General features: G+C 44.8%; 1 protein-coding gene across 1 annotated transcript in view; it reads right to left on the bottom strand.

The window, feature by feature from the left end:
• Positions 1-21,723, bottom strand: part of fam107b (family with sequence similarity 107 member B) — a 67,677-nt gene that overhangs the window by 45,476 nt on the left and 478 nt on the right. The gene's annotated exons all lie outside the window — the stretch shown is intronic.

The following is a 21,723-nucleotide window of genomic DNA, read 5'->3' as shown; positions in this document are numbered from 1 at the left end:
GGTGGTAAGTAATAGGTGAAACCGGGAGAGGGGGAGCGGTGAAGTAAAGAGCTGGGAAGTTGATTGTGAAATAGATAAATATGATGAGGGATAGACTGGGATAGATATGATGTCACCGCACATGGTCTGAGGCAGGATGAACTTCTAGGAAGGAATGTTCCCTTCAATAATTCCCATCATTACTACCAGAGCTCACAGACCCTGTTGGGATATGATCACGCCCAGACCAGGTTCTCCAGCCATCGCTCCCTGGAGATCCTGTGCCATATCAGAGTGTAAATTTGAGCTTTAGGACTTCCTGAGACGGAAAGAGGCTGCCACAGAAACACAGGTCTTCCTCCACACATTGAGGTTGGGAAGGTGTCAAACATCAGCAAGTTCAACCAAGCCTGAACAAACATTAGACAATAGCCAACACACAGGAAAAAGCTAAGCTGCCATTTTTGAAAGGGAGATTACCTAAGGAAATGATTCTGATCTTTAATTACTAAACCATGATCATAAACTGTCCTCATTTAACTTTACTGCTCAGATAAGAAGCTTATTCTTGTCCATTGATGGACGTGCACCAGTACTACATTGATTTCTGGTTTCCCCCCGGCAGGGTTTCTGCAGACTCTCTCTGCGGTAATCCACATTTGTATTCCACTTCAGATGAACAGTTCCTAAACAAAGAGCCATTGGTTATAGAGTAATAGACAGTACAGTGCAGAAAGAGGCCCTTAAGTCCATCTAGTCTGTACCAAGCCGTTATTCAGCCTCAAGCAAGAGAAAATCTGCAGATGCTGAAAATCCAAGCAACACATACACACACAGAATGCTGGAGGAACTCAGCAGGCCAGGCAGCATCTATGGAAGAGAGTATGGACGTTTCGGGCTGAGACCCCTCAGCAGGATTGGAGAAAACAGAGAGGACAAGTAGAGTTAAAAGGTGGGAGGAGGGGAGAGAGAAACACCAGGTGAGAGGTGGAACCGGGAGGGGGAGGGAGGAAGTAAAGAGCTGGGAAGTTGATTGGTGGAAGAGATATAGGGCTGGAGAAGGGGGAGTCTGATAGGAGAGGACAGAAGGCCATGGAAGAAAGTAAACGAGGGAGGAGAGCACCAGCGATGGTCAGGCAAGGAGATAAGGACAAGGAGATGGGAAATGCTGAGGTGGGGGGGTTGGGCCATTACTGGAAGTTCAAGAAATCGATGTTTATGCTATCAGGTTAGAGGCTACACAGACGGAATACAAGGTGTTGTTCCTCCAACCTCCACTGTTGTGAGGAGGCCATGGATAGACATATTGGAATGGGAATGAGTAGAACTAAAATGGATGGCCACTGGGAGTCCTACTTGTTCTGGCGGATGGAATGTAGATGCTTGACGAAGTGGTCTCCTAGTCTACGTCGGGTCTCACCAATATACAGGAGGCCGCATCGGGAACACTACACAGTATATGACCCAACAGACTCACAGGTGAAGTGTCACCTCACTTGGAAGGACTGTTTGGGGTCCTGAATGTAGGGGCAGGTGTAGCACTTGTTCCACTTGCAAGGGTAAGTGCCAGGAGGGAGATCAGTGGGGAGGGACGAATGGATAAGGGAGTCAGGTAGGGAGCGATTCCTGTGGAAAGCAGGAAGTGGAGGGAGGGGAAGGTGGGGTGGGATCCCACGGAAGTTGAGGAGAGTTATGTGCTAGACACGCAGAGCACCCAACCAGCCTCTGCATCCTTCAAATATTATTGACATCTTTCCTGTAGTCAGGTGAGCAAACAGCAGCTCTGCTCTGAGGAGTAAACGGCCAGTCAGGACACACACACAAAATGCTGGAGGAACTCTGCAGGTCAGGCAGCATCAAGGGAAATGAATAAACTGTCGACATTTCGGGCCAAGACCCGTCTTCAGGACTGGAAAGGAAAGGGTGAGGATGGCCGAATAAACAGGCAGAGGGAGGGAAAGAAGGATAGCTGGAAGGTGAAGCCAGGTGAGTGGGAAAGGTAAAGGGCTGGAGATGAAGGAATCTGATAGGAGAAGAGAGTGGACTGTAGGAGGAAGGGAAGGAGGAGGGACCCAGGCAGATGAGAAGAGGCAAGAGGCCAAAGTGGAGAATAAAATAAGGGGAGGGGGGTAGGAAGGAATTATTCTTTACCAGAAGGACAAATCTATATTCGTGCACAACAGGAGCCCACTGATTGACACGTTGGAATAGGACTGAGAATGAAAATTAAAATGCTTGGTCAGCAGGAAGTTCCACTTGTGGCGGACGGAGTGGAGGGTGTCTGACAAAGCAGTTCCTCAATTTACGACGGGTCTCACCAAAACACAGGAGGTAGTGTCGGGAGCATCAGGCACAGCAGGCAACCACAGAAGATTCACAGGTGAAGTGCTGCCTCAAAAAGGAGGACCGTTTGGCCTTTTGTTATACAAAGTTGTCCAAAGGATCTCCGGGTGGGTTGAAGTTTACTGTCATGTGCAAACGTACACAGGGTGTAAGAGCTGTGGAAATCAGCCGTTTGCAACAGAAACAGCGCTGTACACTACATACAGAAATTAACACAGTGAGTAGTCTGATGAAACTCTCAGTGTGTTCCCCATCAAATTGGAAAGAAATATAACTAAATCTTTGGAGGCTGGATTAATCCCACAACAGTCACAGGCTGGGGAGGGGGAGGGAGGAATGGTTTCAGAAACACACAAGAACCACCAAATATGGAACCAGAGGACAAGACATCAGCTGTTCGGAGAACACAAAAAACTTCTATGAAAATTCATTGCAAAAGGAAACTATAAGTTAAGAAGAATGTGTCTCCACCTTTAATATTGGGAAGTGTTAAATTTGCTTTTCACGTCACCAGTTGTTGGAAAAGCTCCCCTTTCATTCAGACACGTGCTCCTGATTACATTTTGCCGCATGAAATTAATCAAAGCATGACACTTTCTGTCCAGGAACGCTGCCAAGAGCCTGGTCAGGCTGCCAGTTAAACTCTCCAAGTCACTGCTCTGTTATCATTGGAGAGGCCTGGGGTTGCAAGGGCCTGACTGCAGCTACGTTAAACATCACAGACACAAAATGCCAGAGGAACTCAGTGGGTCAGGCAGCATTTACGGCAGAATTTCCCAAGCTGGGGTCCACAGACCCCTCGGTTAATGGTGGGGGTCCACGGCATAAACAAAGGTTGGGAACTTCTTTCTCTGGAGAGGAATAAACAGATGACATTTTGGTAAGGATCTCAGATGCCTGACCTGCCAAGTCCCTCTGGCATCTTGTGTGTGTTACTCTGCATTTACGACGTCTGCAGATTTTGTGATTTATGACCAGTTTCTTCCCCTCCACTATCAGATTTCTGAACAACCCATGAACACAACCTCATTATTTTCCTCTCGTTCTGCACTATTTATTTTGTATACAAATGTTCTTACTGTAAATTTTTTATGTATTACACTGTAGTGCTGTTGTAAAACAAATTTCAGTGATAATAACCCCTATTCTGGTTCAGTTAGTGAACTACATTCAAAACCCCTGCAGCCACAAAGTTAGACTCAAATTCAATGGAGATAAACCTCAGGATTATCCCACCAATGGGATACCCGAACACTGTCAAGGACCGCACGGTAGTGTAGTGGTTAGTGTAAGGCTTTACAGCACCAGCAATCAGAAGATCAGGGTTCAATTCCTGCAAGGTCTGTGAAGAGGTTCTGCCTTCTCCCTATGACTGCGTGAGTTTCTTCCCACATTCCCAAAATGTGTGGAGTAAGGCTAATGAGTTATAGACGTGCTATGTTGGCACCGGAAACATGGCGACACTTGCAGGCTGACCCCAACACGTCGTTGGACTGCGTTGATCGTTCACGCAAATGATGCATTTCACTGTGCGTTTCAATGTTTCGATGTGCGTGTGACAAATAAAGCTAACCTTTTATCTCAAACACCGTGTTAATTACGCTGTTCCTGAAGTTGAACAGATGGAAAGTTGCAGCTGTGTTGTTGCATGAACTACACTGCCTCTCATCCTGCCTCGAGGGATCACTCCGGTTCACGTGGGCTGGGAGGCCTTGACATTGACATATCGGGAAGGTTAGCCGGCAGACTGAAGACCTTCCCGGCAGGGAAGGCGAACAGGAACGCAGAAACAGAGGAAGAATCAGACGAAGAGCAAGCCCGCACATTTCCGGCCATCTCACAGAAGACAATGCAGCTGTCAAGTGCCTGTGAACCACCCAGGATTGTTGCTTCAACTATAGACACTTGTGTTTTCTCAGGTCCAGCAGCCTCTAGGCACCCCATTCCTGACCTACCAAGTTTCAAAGTTCAAACTAATTTATTATCAAAATACACATGTCAGCTTATACAACCCTGAGATTCATTATCATGCAGGTATTCACAGCAGAACAACAAAATACAATAGAATCAACGAAAAACTACCAAGCAGCAAGAGCCAGTAACTCCACCACTATTTTTATCATTTCCCGTCAGTCACTTTGCATACAGTCCAGCATCACTTTATGGACATACAATGTATATAGACTATTATATGTATTTATATTTATTGTTTTTTTAAATTATTGTGTTCTTTATCTTTTGTGTTTTTTTGTGCTAGATCAGATTGGAGTTCTCCTTACATTTGTGTACTGGAAATAATGTTAAAGAATCTTGAACCTTGAATCAACAAAGCAGCATCCGTCATTAGCTACCCTCAACACCCAGGTCATGCTCTCTTCTCTCTGTTGCCATCAGGAAGAAGGTGCAGGAGCCTCAGGACTCACAGCACCAGGTTCCGGAACAGTTATTACCCCTCAACCATCAGGCTCTTAAACCAGAGGGGAAAACTTTGCTCACCCAAACACTGAACTGTTTCCAGAACCCATGGACTCACTTTCAGTGACTCTTCGCCTCATGTTCTCCATATTTATTGCTTATTTATTATTATTATTATTTTTTTTTTCTTCAATTTTTTTTAATACTTGCACAGTTTGTTGTCTTTTGCACACTGGTCGAACACTCAATTGGTTGTTTCTTTCATTGATTCTGTTGTGGTAACTATGGACTTATTGTGAAAGCTCACAAGAAAATGATCTCAGGGTTGTATATGGTGACAAATATGTCCTTAGACAATAAATTTACTTTGAACAAGACAAACTGTGCAAATACAAAAATAAGTTTAAAAAAAATAATGGTGAGAACATGAGTTGTTGAGTTCTTGAAAGTGAGTTCTTTAGGTTGTGGAATCAGTTCAGAGTTGAGGCAAGTTTCGGCACGAAACGTTGACTGCTTGTTTCCACGGATGCTGCCCGACCTGCTGAGTTCCTCCAGCGTGTTTGTAGGTATTGAGGCAAGTGAAGTTATCCCCTCTGGTTCAAGAGCCTGATTGCTGAAATATAATATCTGTTCTTGAATGCAGTGGTGAGCGTCCTGAGGCTTCTGCACCTTATTCTGATGGCACCAGCAAAAGGAGAGTGTGACCTGGATGGTGACTGCTGCTTTCCTGTGGCAGGCGCTCTGTGTGGATCTGCTCAATGGTGGGGAGCGCTTTTCCACACTGAGAGCTGGAGGCCACGTCCCTTCTCCCAGCATCAAACCCAGACATAACTCTAGGTAATTACGCGAGCAAAGAAAAAACACTGAATGTGGAATGTTTGCTTAGGCAACCTCGAGTGAAACAGGCCCTACACTTCACCACACGGCACCTTCTCTGCCCGCGACCACAAGCAACTGCAGAGGGCTGTGGGCACAGCTCAGCACATCACAGAAACGAGCCTCCCCTCCATGGACTCTGTCTACACTTCTCACTGCCTCTGTAAAGCAGCTAAAATAATCAAAGACGCCATCCAGCCCGGATATTCTACACCCCCACCGCTAATTGTCTACAAAGACTGGTTCAAGCTGACGGGAAGGTGACAGCAACTCAAATAACCACGTGTTACAACGGTGGTGTGTGCAGAATTGAATGCACAACACGTTGAACCATGAAGTTGATGGGCTACAGCAACAGGAAACCATGAACATACTCTAGATAGAGGAGGTAGCTAATAAAGTGAGCAGAGTGCCCACACGCCTGAAGGGTCACGGCCCAAAACGTCAACTATTACTTCCCCTCCACAGATGCCACCTGACCAGCTGAGTTCCTCCAGTATTCTGTGTGAAATGCTCAAGATTCCCTGCATCTGCAGAATCTCCTGTGTTTATAGATTACAACAGAGAGCTGTTTTCTTGATGCGATGACGACACTGGGGAGATTTTACTCTTTTCCGATCATCTCTCAGTGTGGATTTAACCACACAATGAGTGTTGCAAGCTCTTTCATCAGTGTTCCTGGTATATACGGGTCAACCTGCTCAACGCATTAGTCAACATCTGTAGGTTGTCCCAAAGGGACGGTCCCGTCGATCCCAGTACTGAAACACCCCACAACGGTCCCTTCGATCCTGGTACTGAATATAATTGAAGGCTCAGCACTCTTATTCTCTGGATTAGAAAATTCCAGAGATTTGCAGCCTTCTACATATGGAAACAGTTCTTTGCCTCAATTCCAAATAACTGCTCCATCATCAGGATGGAATAACTTAGCCAGAAACAGCATATGTTTATTCCCTTCCACAGAAGCTGCCTGACCTACTGAGTTCCTCCAGCATTTTGTGTGTGTTGCTCTGAATTTCCAGCACCTGCAGAATCTCTTGTGTTAATGAATTTGCCAAGAACAATTATGGTCAAAAGACCACGATCACCCTCGTCATATGACAGGGCAAACAAGGCTGCTGATGAATAGGAATTTGTTCTGGTGTGTTGGTCAGGGCACAACATGCAATAAAAAACAACAGCATTCAACAATCAAAAATAAAGAATTATATAAAAAAAATAAAGCTAGAGGTTAAAGTACAGTTTTGGAATAAAATGTGCATTAATAGCATGTACTAAACAGCATTATAGGCATGGTAGGCGTAATAAATAGAGGGGAGTGGGGTGGGGATCGAACTAGAATGGTTGATCAGATAACTGCCTGGGTAAGAAACTTTTAAGATGGTGTGGAGTTTTTGTTTTAAAAGCCCTGTAGCAGTTTCCAGAAGGGAGATTTTAAAAAAGACAGCTTGCAGGGTGGGAAGTGTCTGCACTGGTGTTACTGGCTGCTCTTTGTCCTGGACACATACACATCCTGAAGTGATGATAGACTGCAGCCAATGATGTTTTTTACTGTCCAGACAGCTCGCTGTAGCTTTTGTATACTGTGAGAGCAAACCCGAAAGCAGCGGCTGATTAAGCAGTTGTGGGAAAAAAAGGGAATCATATGTCATATGTTTTGCTTCATCCTAAAGGGATTCCCCCTCCTTCCCAAGGGAAACATTTTTGTGGCTCAGGGAAGTCTCGCTGTTTTAAAAATGTCTTTCCTTTCATGGTTCAAGTGCCTGGTGCTTTACAAACTGGTTTGTGGTTGGATTATTTGACTTCAGCACCTCTTGCCAAAGGCAAGAATTTCACGCTGTGGCTCGTGGTACCTGCAGGAACAACAGTCTTGACTGCTCCTGACTCACTTACAGATGCTAAGTGATAAAAGACAAACTGTGGTTTGTGTGGGGCCGGGTGTCTGGTTTACAGGAGTGTCCCCAGCAAAAATCCCCCCCCCCAAAAAAAGGTACTATAATTCTGATTTCGCTAATCTGATCATTATCACACTGCTACTTAAATGAAGAATGGTACAGCACAGATACAGGCCATTCGGCCCACATCGATATCTCTGGATGCACAACCTTGAAGTGGATGGGCTACAGCAGCAGAAAACAATAAACGTAAACTCAGTGGCCACTTTTCTAGATACCTCCTGTACCTGATAAAGTGGCCACTGAGTGTATAGGTCACTATATACTATCTGGAGATTCAATTTCTTGCAGACATTCACTGTAGGACAAAGAAATACAACAGAATCAATGAAAAACTACACACAAAGACTGACAAACAACAAATGTGCAAAAGAAGACAAACTTTGCAAATACAGTTCAATTAACCAATGAATCAAAAACCAGTTGTTTTTTTGGTTCATTACAACTGATTTAATTTAACTACCTTGGAGCTGCAGTGATAGCACTGGAAAGTGGAATTTGGCTGAAGAGCTCTTTTTCTGAACAGCACTGAGACTGAGGGCCTAACAGCCTTAGAGTTGCAAACTGCCTCTAATTCTCTGAATTGCTAGGGCGTGACTGAGATCGTGGATAATGCTGATAATGTCCTTGGGTGCAATCGACTTCCGTTAGAAGTTCAAGATTGGGCGGCACTTAAAACCACAGGGAGATTCACCCTCGGACAAGAGTTAGGTTGAAAGGAGATAGAGAGATTAGCTTTATTTGTCACATTTACAACAAACCATCCTGTGAAATGCGTCGAGGACCAACGCAGTCAGGGGTTGTGCTGGGGGCAGCCCGGAAGTGTTGCTATGTTTCTGGTACCAACATAGCATGCCTGCAACTTACTGACCCTAAACCCATAAACCTTTGGAATGTGGGAAGAAACTGGAGCACCCAGATTAGAAAAAAACACATGGTCACGTACAGAGAGCGGTGGGAGTCAGACTCCGATTGGTGATTGCTGGTATTATGCTGCCAAGCCGTCCCTATTTCAAAAAGAACCATCCACGGGCAGAGTCACTTCATACCCCTCTCATCTCGCATTATGGCAAAGTCTAGAAATGTAGCACGGAAGGGCTCTTAGATCAATTCTTTACAACAGACATGAGGAGAAATTTCTTTAACCAGAGGGTGCTGAATATGTAGATTTCATTACCATTGGCAGCTGTGAAGGCTAAGTCATTGGGTATATTTAAAATGGTCAATAGGCTTGTGATTAGTCAGGAGTGTCAAAGGTTACAGGGAAAAGTGAGGAGAATGGGGTTGGAGGGGGAATAATAAATTTATTAAATTTAATGCTCACAAGAAAATGAATCTCAGGGTTATATATGGTGAAATATATGCACTTTGATAATAAATTTACTTTGAACTTTAAAATCAGCCATGATAGAATGGCAAAGTACAGTAGTCTCAATGGGCTGAATGGCCTAAGTGGTCCTGTATTTTATGTGGCCGTTTAGCAGGGTAGGGAATCAAACCTCACCCTGACATGCTAATTCTCTCTCTCTCTCTCGCTCGCACACACGTACAAAATCGGGTCTACTGGGTAAAGTCAAAGAGCCATCCCTTCTTTACCAGTCCTCCATGACCCAGGGAGAAGCCATTTGGTCTATTGAATAAAATCTGGTCAAGCTGCAGCCATCTGACCAGATTTCACATTCCACTTCAAGAGAAGAAACAAGAGTCCCTTCGGCCTCTCAAGCCATTCTTGACTTCAACTCCCATTTCCTGCCCAATCACCCCTTCCACCTCCTCCAAGTAATTCTCTCTGCATGGAATCTCTTCCAGGACAGAGTATCGGTAATGGCTGTGGAATAGAATATTACGGGTTCACAGTCCTTCAAGGGACAGCAAGCTTCTTCAGGGGGAAGCATCAGGACTAGAAGTGTCAGACTGGGTAACATCTTCTTCCCTTAGGCTGTGAGACTAATGAAAACCCTGACACCACTGAGGTCTCGTCACCAGGACAGCGAGCTGTTTTCTGTTACCTGTGCTGCACACTACATGCATTTTGAATGATATCTTATTAACATATTTGTGGTAGTATTTTGGTTTATGTGCTGTGCTTTGTGGGTGCACCGTGGTCTGAAGGAATGTTGTTTTGTTTGGCTGTATTAATGTACAGTCAGACGACAAATGAACTTGAACAACTCCATGTCCTCTCTCTCTCTCTCCCGAGCTGGCGAATCATGTTCTGAGGCGCTCTCAGCCTGAGGCAACAGCTGCTTTATCGCTAGCTCAAGTACATACAATAAAACAGGTTCCTGGCAGGGACCTAGTAGAGGCTCCTCTACCATCGGGGAAGGAGATACAGAAGCCTGAAGACACACACACTGAACGATTCAGGAACAGCCTCTTCCCCTCAGCCATCGGATTTCCGAATGGACATTGAACTCATGAACACTACCTCACCGCAACACACACAAAACGCTGGAGGAACTCAGCAAGTTGGGCAGCATCTACGGAAATGAATAAGCAGTCAACATTTTGGGCCGAGACTCTTCGTCATTGTTACGGAGAGGATACTCAGGGAAACTGTCCTGATGAAAAGTCTCGGCAAACAATAAAAGTAAGCAAATAGAATTCAGAACTGAAATTCTTGAAACCCTTTCCCCTCTCACCTTAAACGTGAGGTCTCTGGTTCCTGATTCCCCCATCTGGGGAGTGAGGCTGCGTGTAGCTACTCGATTCCCTCACGATTTTATACACCGTCTCTCAGGAACTAAGTCCCAGCCTGTCCAATCTCGCCCAATATCTCAGGCCCTCAATGTCTGGCAACATTCTTGTAATTTTTTTCTGCACTGCTTCCTGAAGGTGGGTGACCAAGACTGAACACAAACTTCCAAATGGTGCCTCGCTAGCATTCTGTATAACCGCACCGTGACCTCTCAATGTTCATACCCAGCCCTGCTCACTCACCATTTTACCCTCCGAGACATTACCCTCACTTACATTTCATTTTATTGTAAACCAAGCGGGATTCACATTTAACTTTTTCCTTACACATGGTACCTCTGTGGATAGGCAGATCCAAGCAGGCTTGACGCTTACAAGCTCACGTCAGACATTCACTCTGACAACAGGAAATGTGCTGCATCATTCCCATTTACACGGAGCACTGCCACAAGAAAAGCAGAATCCACGCCCCCACCCCCCACCATCCAGGCTACACCCTCTTCTCTTCCCGTTACTACCATCCGGCAGGTCTTGGGTCCCACACCACCAAGTTTGGGAACAATTATTGCCCCTCAACCATTAGGCTCCTGAACCAGAGTGGATAACTTCACTCACCTCAACACTGAACTGATACCACAGCCTATGAGTTTTAAAGGACTCTACAACTCATGCTCATGATATTTATTCTTCTTCTTCTTTGTATCTGCACAGTTTGTTGTCATTTGCACCTTTGTCATATCTGTTGTGTGCAGTTTTTCCTTTAATCTGGCGTGTTTCTTTCTACTTACTGAGAATGCCCAAAAGAAAATGAATTTCAGGATTGTATACGGTGACATATATGTACTTTGATAATAAATTTACTTGTCAGTTTGAATTTTAAATGCTTTGAAAAATGCATGAAGTTAGTATATATAGTGACATATATGTATTTTGATAATAAGTTTACATTGAACTTTGATTCTTCAGCTCTGAAACTCATCAGTGCAATCTGCAATGAACCAATCAATGAAACAAGACCTCCATCTCAACGGCATCTCCAAGTACAAGATGGCTGACAACCCAATCTCCAGGGCAACAGTGACGTTAAAGTGTAAGTAGTTTAAGACATTATTACTGACTCGACTGAATAGATGTCACAAGCAAACTGCTGGGGAAACGCCAGTACATCTTAAAAACTTCAGATTAATTCCCCAATTACATGTCACATTCATTCGGATGATTTTTTTTATTACCTAGAGATGTAGAGTGGAACGGGCCCTCCTGGCCCAGTGAGCCACACCGGCCAGCAACCTCTATTTAACTCATGGGGCACAATTACCCTACTAACTGGTACGTCCCTAGATTGTGGGAGGAAATGGGATACCCATAGGAACCCCACGTGCATACAGGGAGAACACAGAGACTTTCTTAAAGAGGACATCAGAAATGAACTCCAAACTCCGAACATCCCAAGTTGTACTAGTGTTGTGCTAGCCGCTACCCTACAGTGGTGCCCCTGGCATGGTATGCCAGGATATGGCAGTTGCTATTGGGCCTACCTCAACTACCACTTCTGGTAGTCCATTCCATAAACGGACTCTCTGTGTAAAGTAGAGATTCCTATTAAATCTCTGCCTTCCAACCTTAAACATTTACCCTCTATTTCTTGGTTTCCCCAACCCAATAGAAAAAGACTGAACGAATTCGCCCTGTCTATACCCCTCATGGTTCTATACACTTCTGTATGTGCTTAGGCCTCTCAAAACACCAAACCTATGTCCTGTCGTGAGATGTGGAAACACGTAAGGGCGGCCTGCAGGGCTCTTGTGAAGCTGTATAGACCTATCCCCCGTACAGTAGATGCAATGGATTACAGAAACATTGATGAACGACTTTGGACGAAGGAGATGGCCTAGGCTCCACTGGAAGCTAAGGGCCCAAGAAGGAAAAGAAGTGCTCAGGTGAAGCTCTTCTGTTGGGACAGACATCAAAGTGAGAGTAAATTTATTGTCAATGTATGTTTATGCTGCCAAGTACTGTTGTCAGTAGGAAACTGGCTCAGAATAAATGTTAGCAACACAGAAAACGCCGGAGGAAGTCAGCCAGACAGGCACCATCTATGGAAAAGAGTAAACAGTCAACGTTTTGGATTGAGACCCTTCAGCAGGACTTTTGCCCTCCATAGATGCTGCCTGGCCTGCATTTTGTGGGTATTGCTTGGATTTCCAGCATCTGCAAATTTTCTCACGTTTGTGATCAGAATAAATGTTATGTGGAATTCACACTGATTAAAGCTCCTCCTAGCCATCACACTTCAATTTTCTAACTGCACTGCACTTTCTAACTGTAACACTATATCCTGCATTGGCGTATCCCTTTGTACGACCTAGACAGCATCCTAATTGGTTGCATCATGGCCTGGTACGGAAACAGTTCCCAGGAATGGAAAAGCCTACCAAAAGCAATGGGTACGGCTCAGTCCATCACGGGTAAAACCCTCCCCACTACTGAGAGCATCTACAAGAAACGCTGCCACAGGAAAGCAGCAAAGGACCAGCCACCATCTGGGCCAGGATCTCTTCTCGCTGCTGTCATCGGGAAGGAAATGCAGGAGCTTAAGGTCGCACACCACCAGCTTCAGGAACAGTTATTATCCAGAATCATCAGGTTCCTGAATCAACATGGATAACCTCACTCAACTCAACACTGATCACTGAACACAACCTACGGTCTCTCTTTTAAGACTTCTGTGACTCATATGCTCAGTATTATTTTGTTATTATTATCACTGGATTTTCTTCTATTTGCAGTTTGACTTCTTTTGAACATCGGTTAGCTTGTCAGTCTTTGTGTATAGGTTTTCATTGATTCTATTGTAATTCTTTGCTCTACCGTGAATTCCTGCAAGAAAACGAATCTCAGGGTAGTACCTGGTAACATATACCTACTTTGATGATAAATCTACTTTGAACTCTGAATGTATTTCAGCAAGGTATGATCTGTCTGGGTAGCACACAGACAAACACTTCTCACGGTATTGTGGTACGTGTGACTGCAACAACTTGATTCCAATCCCAGGATGGGGGTGAGCATTGCTGTGTGAGATGATCATGTCTTGTAGATGTTGAAGACTCTGGGTAGTGTCAGCAGTTGCTCTGACCGAGTTGCAGAATGATCAGACACATGTAAATCCAACAAACGCATAGTAAACGTTTCTCCAAACTTGGGACAGCACAAAAACAATAGTAGAGGGACATAGAAAATTTACGAGGATGTTGCTGGGACTCCAGGATCTGAGTTATAAGGAACGGTTGTGTAGGTTAGGACTTTACAGTGGAGGAGAATGAGGGGAGATTCAGAGTCAGATTTACCTGCCACACGTGCATCAAAACATACAGGTAAGCGTGCTATTTGCACTGACAACCACAACACCCTAGGATACTCCGAGGGCAGCCCACAAATGCCACCACACATTCTGGTGCCATTGTAGCATGCCCACAAATGCTTGGCAGACCAACACAGAACACAGCAAGCAACAAAACAACAACAGCAAAACAAGCCTTGTATGCTAAATTATGAGGGGAATAGATCCGGTAAATGCAAGCAGGCTTTTACCACCGAGGTTGGGTAAGACTAGAGCCAGATATCTTAGGTGAAAGGTGAAATATTTAAGAGGAAACTTCTTCACTCAGAAGGTGGTGCTAGAGTGAAGTGAGCTGCCAGCAGAGGTGGGGGATGTGTAGTTGATTGCAACATTTAAGAGAAGTTTGGATAAGTACATAGACGCAGCGGTCAACAACCTTCTTTTGCACCGCAGACCAGTTTAATATTGACAATATTCTTGTGGACTGGCCAACGGTGGGGGGGGTGTTAATCACGACCGGAATATAGGTGATAAGTCAACTATAAGTCACTTATAAGCGGCTAATACACTCAATTTCATTTCTAAAAGGGATTATCTAACGAATTTAATATTAAACACAGCGCATATTTTCCTTGCATGAATATAGTGATAAGTCAATAGCATTATAACATTTTAAGTGACTTTTGGATATTAAACACACAGCGCATATTTTCCTCCTATGAACATATAAAAGCATTGCAACACACCAGTGAGAGGACAGGGTAAGGGCCGGGGGTCCCCGTACCGGGCCCGCGGCGGTCGCAGTCCGGAGAGAGTGACCGACTGACCAAGTGAGGAGTGCAACAGGGTGTGCGCCCACCCCCCTTGCAGGAGTTATCGGCCGACAAAAGTTTGGCTCAAAGGATGACTTTCAGTAGATCGCAGTGAGGTAGCTGCTCTGCTACTTACGAAACCCTGAGCCCGAATTAGGTCGTCTGCGAATATTTTAGCACCGGGTTCCCCACGAACATTCGGTGTGCTAAACAGGTTTAGAGGCCGCGCCCATCTGTCCGCGCTCCAGGCCAGTAACATCGGCACTTCTCACCATTACCCGAGGCCAACCAGTGATCCCTGGCGCGATGGCATCACTGCGTTTAGGCGACGGGTGACCTCGCGTGTGTTCAAATTCAACAGTGGGCGTGACAGGGAATGAGGAAAGGTGCAGCTGACTCATATCGTTTCGTTTCATATTGCCAAATCATATCGTTTCCTCGTGGCCCGGTGGTTGGGGACCACTGCATAGGTGGGAGGGGTATGAAGGGTTATAGATCAGGTACAGTTTGAATGGACTAGGCAGAATAGCAGTTTGACATAGACTAGATGGGCCAAAGGGCATGATTCTGTGCTGTGGTACTCTGACTCTAACTCAACAGGTCAGGCAGCATCTATGGAAATGAATAAATAGTCATCAGGACCAAGACGTTCATCAGGACTGAAAGGAAGGGGGCAGAAGCCAGAACAAGATGGTGGAGGCAGGGGAGGAGAAGAGTACAAGCTGTCAGGTGATAGGTGAGACCAGCTGAGGGGGAATGTGGGTAGGTGGAGGAGGTGGGATGAAATAAGAAGCTAGGAGGGCATAGGTGAGATCAGCTGAGGGGGAACTTGAGTGGGTGGGGGAGGTGGGGTTGAAATACGAAGCTAGGAGGCGAAGGGCTGAAGGGTCTTGGCCCAAAACATCAACTGTTCATTCCCTCCATAGATGCTGCCTGTCCTGCTGAGTTCCTCCAGCATTTTGTGCTTGTTACTCTGAATTTCCAGCGTCTGCAGAACCTCCTGTATTTGGGAATCTGATGGGAGAGGAGCGTGGACCATGGGAGAGGTGGAAGGAGGATGGGAACCAGAGGAAGGAGATGGTTAGGTGGTTAGAGGAGAGAGGGGAAACAGAGGAGGAGATTAGCTACAAACCCATCCTGTGAATTCCCAACAAATTTTTGGATTAATAAAGTGACATCATTTTGAAGATTGGGAGGGTACTGTCCAAAACCCCAGGACTTCAGTGTGACATCTGAAACTTTGACAAACTTCTATAAATGTGTAATGGGAAGTATAATGACTGGGTATACCACAGCTTGGTATGGAAACACCAATGCCCTTGAATGGAAAATCCTACAAGAAGTAATGCATAGATCCCAATCCATCACAGCTAAAGCCCTCCCAACCACTGAGCACATCTACACAAAACGCTATTGAAGGAAAGCAGCATCCATCATCAGGGACCCTCACTGCCCAGGCCATGCTCTCTTCTCATTGCTACCACCAGGAAGGTGGTACAGGAGCTTCAGGACTCCCACTCCACCAGGTTATTACCCCTCAACCATTAGGATCCTGAACCAAAGGGGATATCTTCACTCAATTTCACCTGCCCCTTGATTGAAGTGTTCCCAGAACCTATGGACTCACTTCCAAGGACTCTTTATCTCATGTTCTCAATATTTATTGCTTATTTATTTATTATTATTTATTTCTTTTTGCACTTGCACAGTTTGTTGTCTTTTGCACACTGGTTGAATGCAGAAGCTGGTGCGGTCTTTCATTGATTCCGTTATGGTTATTATTCTATTACAGATTTACTGAGTACACCTGCAAAAAATGAATCTCAGGGTTGTATAGGGTGACATACATGCACTTTGATAACAGATTTACTTTGAATTGACATTTATTTCCTGAATCTACGTCACTAAAACAGACGCTTGTGGGATCTTGCTGTGCAGAGACAAGTGCACACCTTCCCTTTGGCCGTGAGCTGCTGCCAGGCATCCTGAGAAGCTCCAGTCTAAATAAATATGAGCTGTTGTCAAGTAGCATCGACCCTTCCCGATGAAAAAGAATGTTATATTGAAATCTCTAAATCCCAGTAACGTTTGGCTGAATTAGCGGGTTTCATGAGCATCTGAAGAGGAAAAGCAGATCCCGTTTCAGTCCAGGGTAGCATCGGGCTTGGGTCAGCGGTGTGGGAGCGGCTTTGTTCTTGGCCAAGGTCCTTCTGCCTTCCGACACAGAGAACACACTGAGATAGCATTCCCGGATTAATGGATCAGGACGCCTTTGGATCACACACACCAGCCACCTCACTAACAATTAGGGCACCTTGTTGACACCGAGCACATAATTAACTTATAACTGCAACAGCTGGGAATTCAAAAGAGCAAAGTTTCATCTGTTGCTGTTTTTGTGAGAACAGTCTGCCTACAAGAAGCCAGTAGCACAAAGTGAGAGGAGGTGCAAACTAGGCAGTTCTCAGAGATAACAGCAGTAGGAATCAGTTTGCGTGCTCTGTTGAAGCGTGTTTTCATGTGTAGCCCAGAGAGCCTTCAGTCTCCAGAGAGCACTGCTATATCATAGAGTGTTACAGCACAGAAACAGGCCTTTCAACCCATCTAATCCGTGCTGAACTGTTATACTGCCAAGTTCCATTGATTCGCACCTGGGCCATAACCCTCCTGCTAACAGACACTCTTCCAAACCTTTTATTTGTGCATCCTCCTTGGCAGCATAAACAATAACTGCGGGCTTCCTCGATGGTGGGACTGGAAGTGGCCAGTCACTTAAAGGCACACAGGCAGCATCTAAGGAAAGGAATAGTTGACATCTCAGGCCAAGACCTTCAAAACATCTGCTCTTTATTCCTTCCCATCGTTGCTGCCTGCCCTGACGAGTTCCTCCGGCATTGTGTATGTGTGTTGCTCGGATTTCTAGCATCTGCAGAATTTTGTGTTTATAACCGATTATTGAACGGATTGTATGGTGTTTCTTTGCTTTGTGGCTGTCTGTGGGAAGACAAATCTCAGAGTTGTATACCGGTGCACGTACATTGAGAATAAATGTACTTTGAATCTGGAGTTCAGCATTCAGTTCTGGTTGCCTCATTATAGGAAGGCTGCGGAGGTTTTGAAGAGGATGCAGAAGAGGTTCACTAGGTTGGTATCTCACGTGCTATAAGGAAAGGTTGGACCAACTTGGTTTGTTTTCTCTGGAGCTGCAGAGGTTGACAGGAGATCTGATAGAGAATTATCAGAGCCCTAAGAAGGGTAGACAGACTGCATCTTTTTTCCCCAGGGTTAAAACGTCTAATACATGGGCATACATTTAATTGAGGGGCAAGTTCAAAGATTTGCAGAGCAAGTTTTTAAAATACATAGAGTGGCGGGTGTGTGGAATGTGTGTGCCAAAGGCAGTGATGGAGGTAAATACGATAGAGATGTTTAAAAGGCACATGGAGACTGGAGGAATACGGACATTGTGTAGGCAGAAGGGGGCCAGACATGTAAACAGTTGTACACAACATTGTGGACTGAAAGGCCTGTTGTTATCTGCACTGTCGTAAATCTCTTTCACACATACGCCCTCCTCAGTACTTCTTGCACTGTGTGTTTATAACAAGCTCACGCCTTAATACCAAAAGCCTGTAACTAAATAACGGTTTTGTCATAGCTGAACAGTCCAAAGCTCTTCACAGAAGTATGACCAAACAGAATAAACTCAAAAACTATAATATCATATAAGCAGCACTCACAAGAAAAACATAAACTGGTAGAGACAGATACATTTGCGACATTTAAGAGGCTCTTAGATGGGCACATGAATGACAGAAAAATGGATGGTGATGTGAGAGAGTTCCTGTTCTACCCTCAATGAACACCATCTTGCTATCCCCTTCTGTACTTTTATATCGTAATTTATAGGGTTTTTTTTGTGTATTGCAATATTCGGCTGCCACGAAACAACTAATTACATGACACATGTCAATGATAATAAACCTGATTCTGTTCCAGAGTTTACACAGAGAAATGAAGGAATGAAGATGTGAGATGAGGAGTGGAACCTGAGGGTGGTGTTGCTCCAGCTGCCCACATGTAACTCTACTGTGTGATTCTACATCACGGTTACTAAGTTCGATGCCCACTTCGTTCCATTCCCCAGCCTTGTAATGACTCTTAAAAACTTGTGTCATGCAGTGCAAGCTGATGCAATCCACTGAATACACATCCCAAACAGAATCAGATTTAAAATCACTGGCCTATGTCATGAAATTTGTTGTTTTGAGGGAGCAGTATATTGTTACACCTAATAAAAAATGTATAAATTACAGTAAGAAATACAGGTGTATATATAAAAATAAAGTAGTGCAGAAAAAGAGCAAAAAAAAGTGAAGTAGCATTCATGGGTTCATTGTTTGTTCCTGTAAGCCCTCCTCTGCCTCTGCTGACCATACCTTCTTGGTCCTCACCACTAGGGATTGGTGACACAAAAGGATTCAAAGAAATAGTGGAAGGGAACTCGGAGAGTTCCCTGAGGAAGGGAAGAGGCAGCTAGCTTATATGTGCCTTGTGTTGTGTACGAATGTTGGTACTGTGTTTTGCACTTTGGCCCCAGAGGTATGTGTCGTTTGGCTGTATTCACGGGTACTCCAGTATGTTTTAATTAAACCTTTGAACTTTAGCTTGGGAGAAGGATGATCGGAATGTCAGGAGCTAGAGGCTGAAGATTACAAAGACACCACTGGATGGGGCGGTGAAGGCCAGCTTATTGACAGATGATCATTATGACTGTGTACTTGACCAGCCATAAAATCCAGATCTTTCTTCCAACATGGCCCCTTCCCTTCCTCCAGTTTAATATCCACCCGCTAACCCACCCTTTCACACCCCACAACCACTTTATCATTTATCATTTCCTATCAGTACAAAATATATTTTGTATATTTTTGCACGATGTACAAAATATAAGCCATCTTATGTATTTATATTTATAGTGCTTTTTATTAATGTGCTCTTTATCTTATGTTCATTTTTGCTCTGCCTCAAATCTAGAGTAACTGTCATTCTCCTTTACACTTGTGTACAGGAAATTGCATTAAATCATTTTGAATGTTGAATCAGATACTCAACATACTCTCCCTCCCTGAATACTGACCAGGCTCTGCAGTTCCTCAGGGCTACTCCCACAGTAATTCACAAACACCTCTAGCACCAAAGGTCAGAGAAGTCAGAATCAGATCAGAATTATTATCACTGATGTACATTGTGAAATGTGTTATTCTGTAGCAGCAATACAGTGCAATACGTAAATATGCGATAAATTGCAATAAGAAATATACATTTTAAGAAATGAAATATGTGGTGCAAAAAGAGGAAATAAGGTAGAAAAATAAATGATGTTAAAGAGAAGTAGTGAGAATGGTGAGGTGGTGGTCGTGGGTGCGTGGATCATTGAAATCTAATGGTGGAGGGGAAGAAGCTGTTCCTAAAACATTGAGTGTGTGTCCTCCGTCTCCTACACCTCCTCGTGGATGGTAGCAATGAGAAGGGGAATTATCCTGGGTAGTGGGGGTCCTACATGTTGGGTGCCACTTTTTTGAGGCATCACCTTTCGAAGTGGTTAGTTGCCCATGATGGAGCTGGCTCTCTTGGAAAAGTTTACAGCTTTTTCCGATCCTGTAGGAAGGCCCCTCCATACCATGGGAACGCAGCCTGCAGATTCCCTCTGCCCCCTCCATCCTGCATTGGAACTATTACCACTTGTTGGTGCTGGTTCTGAACTCTGGAGCTCTTGCCCAGACTGGGAGGGATCTTGCCACCTGCCTGTAACACCAGCGATGCCCAAATACATCGCAAAGAGCAAGGAGCACCACCAAAGCCCAACACCTTCTGGCACATTTCCCCAGCCTCACACTACTGTGTTCTGAATTCCCCACCACATCAACAAGCTCCTGTTAGTCTTCCCTTACCCCCACACACTGTCGCAAATCCCTAAATGCCCCTGGTTATGGTAGGGGAGATGAGGGGAGAAGGAGCTGCCTTCTTGAACAACTGCAGTGCTTCTGATAAAGATGTTCCTATGGCACTGCTGGGAGAGGTGCAAGAGACTGAAGACCCACACAATGTTTTAAGGGCAGTTTCTTCCCCTCTGCCATCAGATTCCTGAATAGTTCACATAGGAAAGAAGTGTTAGATTGAGTTCAAAGTAGGTTAAAAGGTCCACACACCACCATGGGCCAAAGAACCCGTGCTGTACTGTTCTAAGTTCAATGAAACGATCTTGCATTCCTCTTTTGGACTTAATTTTTTTTAATGTAACTTATAATTTGAAAATGAAAATAAAAGCTTGTACAATAATCAATACACCTCACCGAAAATTCGGGGGGGGGGAACAGCTCCGTATTCTCCACAGTTAAGACCCTATTTGCATACAATGTGATCAATACACCACTGCAGCCATAGAAAAGGGCAACGCAAGAAACAGGCCCTTTGGCCCATTTAGTCCGTGCACACCCACTCAAACTGCCCAGTCTCGTCGACCTGCGCTGGGATCATAGCCCTCCATAACTACCATTCACACTTAAACCTTTGAAATCGAGCTGGCCTGCACCACTTGCGCTGGTTCCGCCCTCTTAGTGGAGAGTCCCGTTTACTTATCATCCCAACAGAAAGTAAATTTATAATCAAAGTAGATATATGTCACCATATACAACCCTGAAATTCACTTCCATAGAATTTATTAAAAATTAAACACAGACAAACATCCAATGCTGTCCTCCAATCGACTTAAAAATGATGCTGTCTTGTATTAGTCATTTCCGGCCTGGGGGAAAAAGTCTGATTTTTTTTTCCACTCAATCTATGTCTCCCACCTTGTACACCTATATCAAGTCGCCTATCACCTCCTTTCGCTCTAAAGCCTAGCTCGCTCAACCGCTTGCAAAAAGTAAATTCCCCCCACCCCCAATCTTAGGGAATACCCCAGGGAAAAATCCTGAGACAGAACAGAGAAGGGACCCCTGTGGGGCAGGGTTACGTTTATGGAGGCTGTGTTTCTCCCCACACGCTACACCCTGCGATCTGTGTGGTCAGACACATCCATATTGGGAAGATCTCACCCAACACAAACGCCCGATATTTTGTGACTCCCTCCCTCCCCGCCCCCCAGGAGGGGATGAAAAGCAGGAATAGACTCTGCTGTGATCATTTCGCTCATTAAACTGTCGAATCGCATTTCCAAATGCCGAACGAGAAAACCACGTTACACAGTCCGCACGTTTGTAGAAAGGCTGCACACATTGTTTAAAGGAGCGCA

Source organism: Hypanus sabinus, chromosome 13 (assembly GCF_030144855.1).
Source record: "Hypanus sabinus isolate sHypSab1 chromosome 13, sHypSab1.hap1, whole genome shotgun sequence".
NCBI lineage: Eukaryota > Metazoa > Chordata > Chondrichthyes > Myliobatiformes > Dasyatidae > Hypanus > Hypanus sabinus.
The sequence above is the reverse complement of the archived record's forward strand: the minus strand, read 5'-3'. Positions and strand labels throughout refer to the sequence as shown.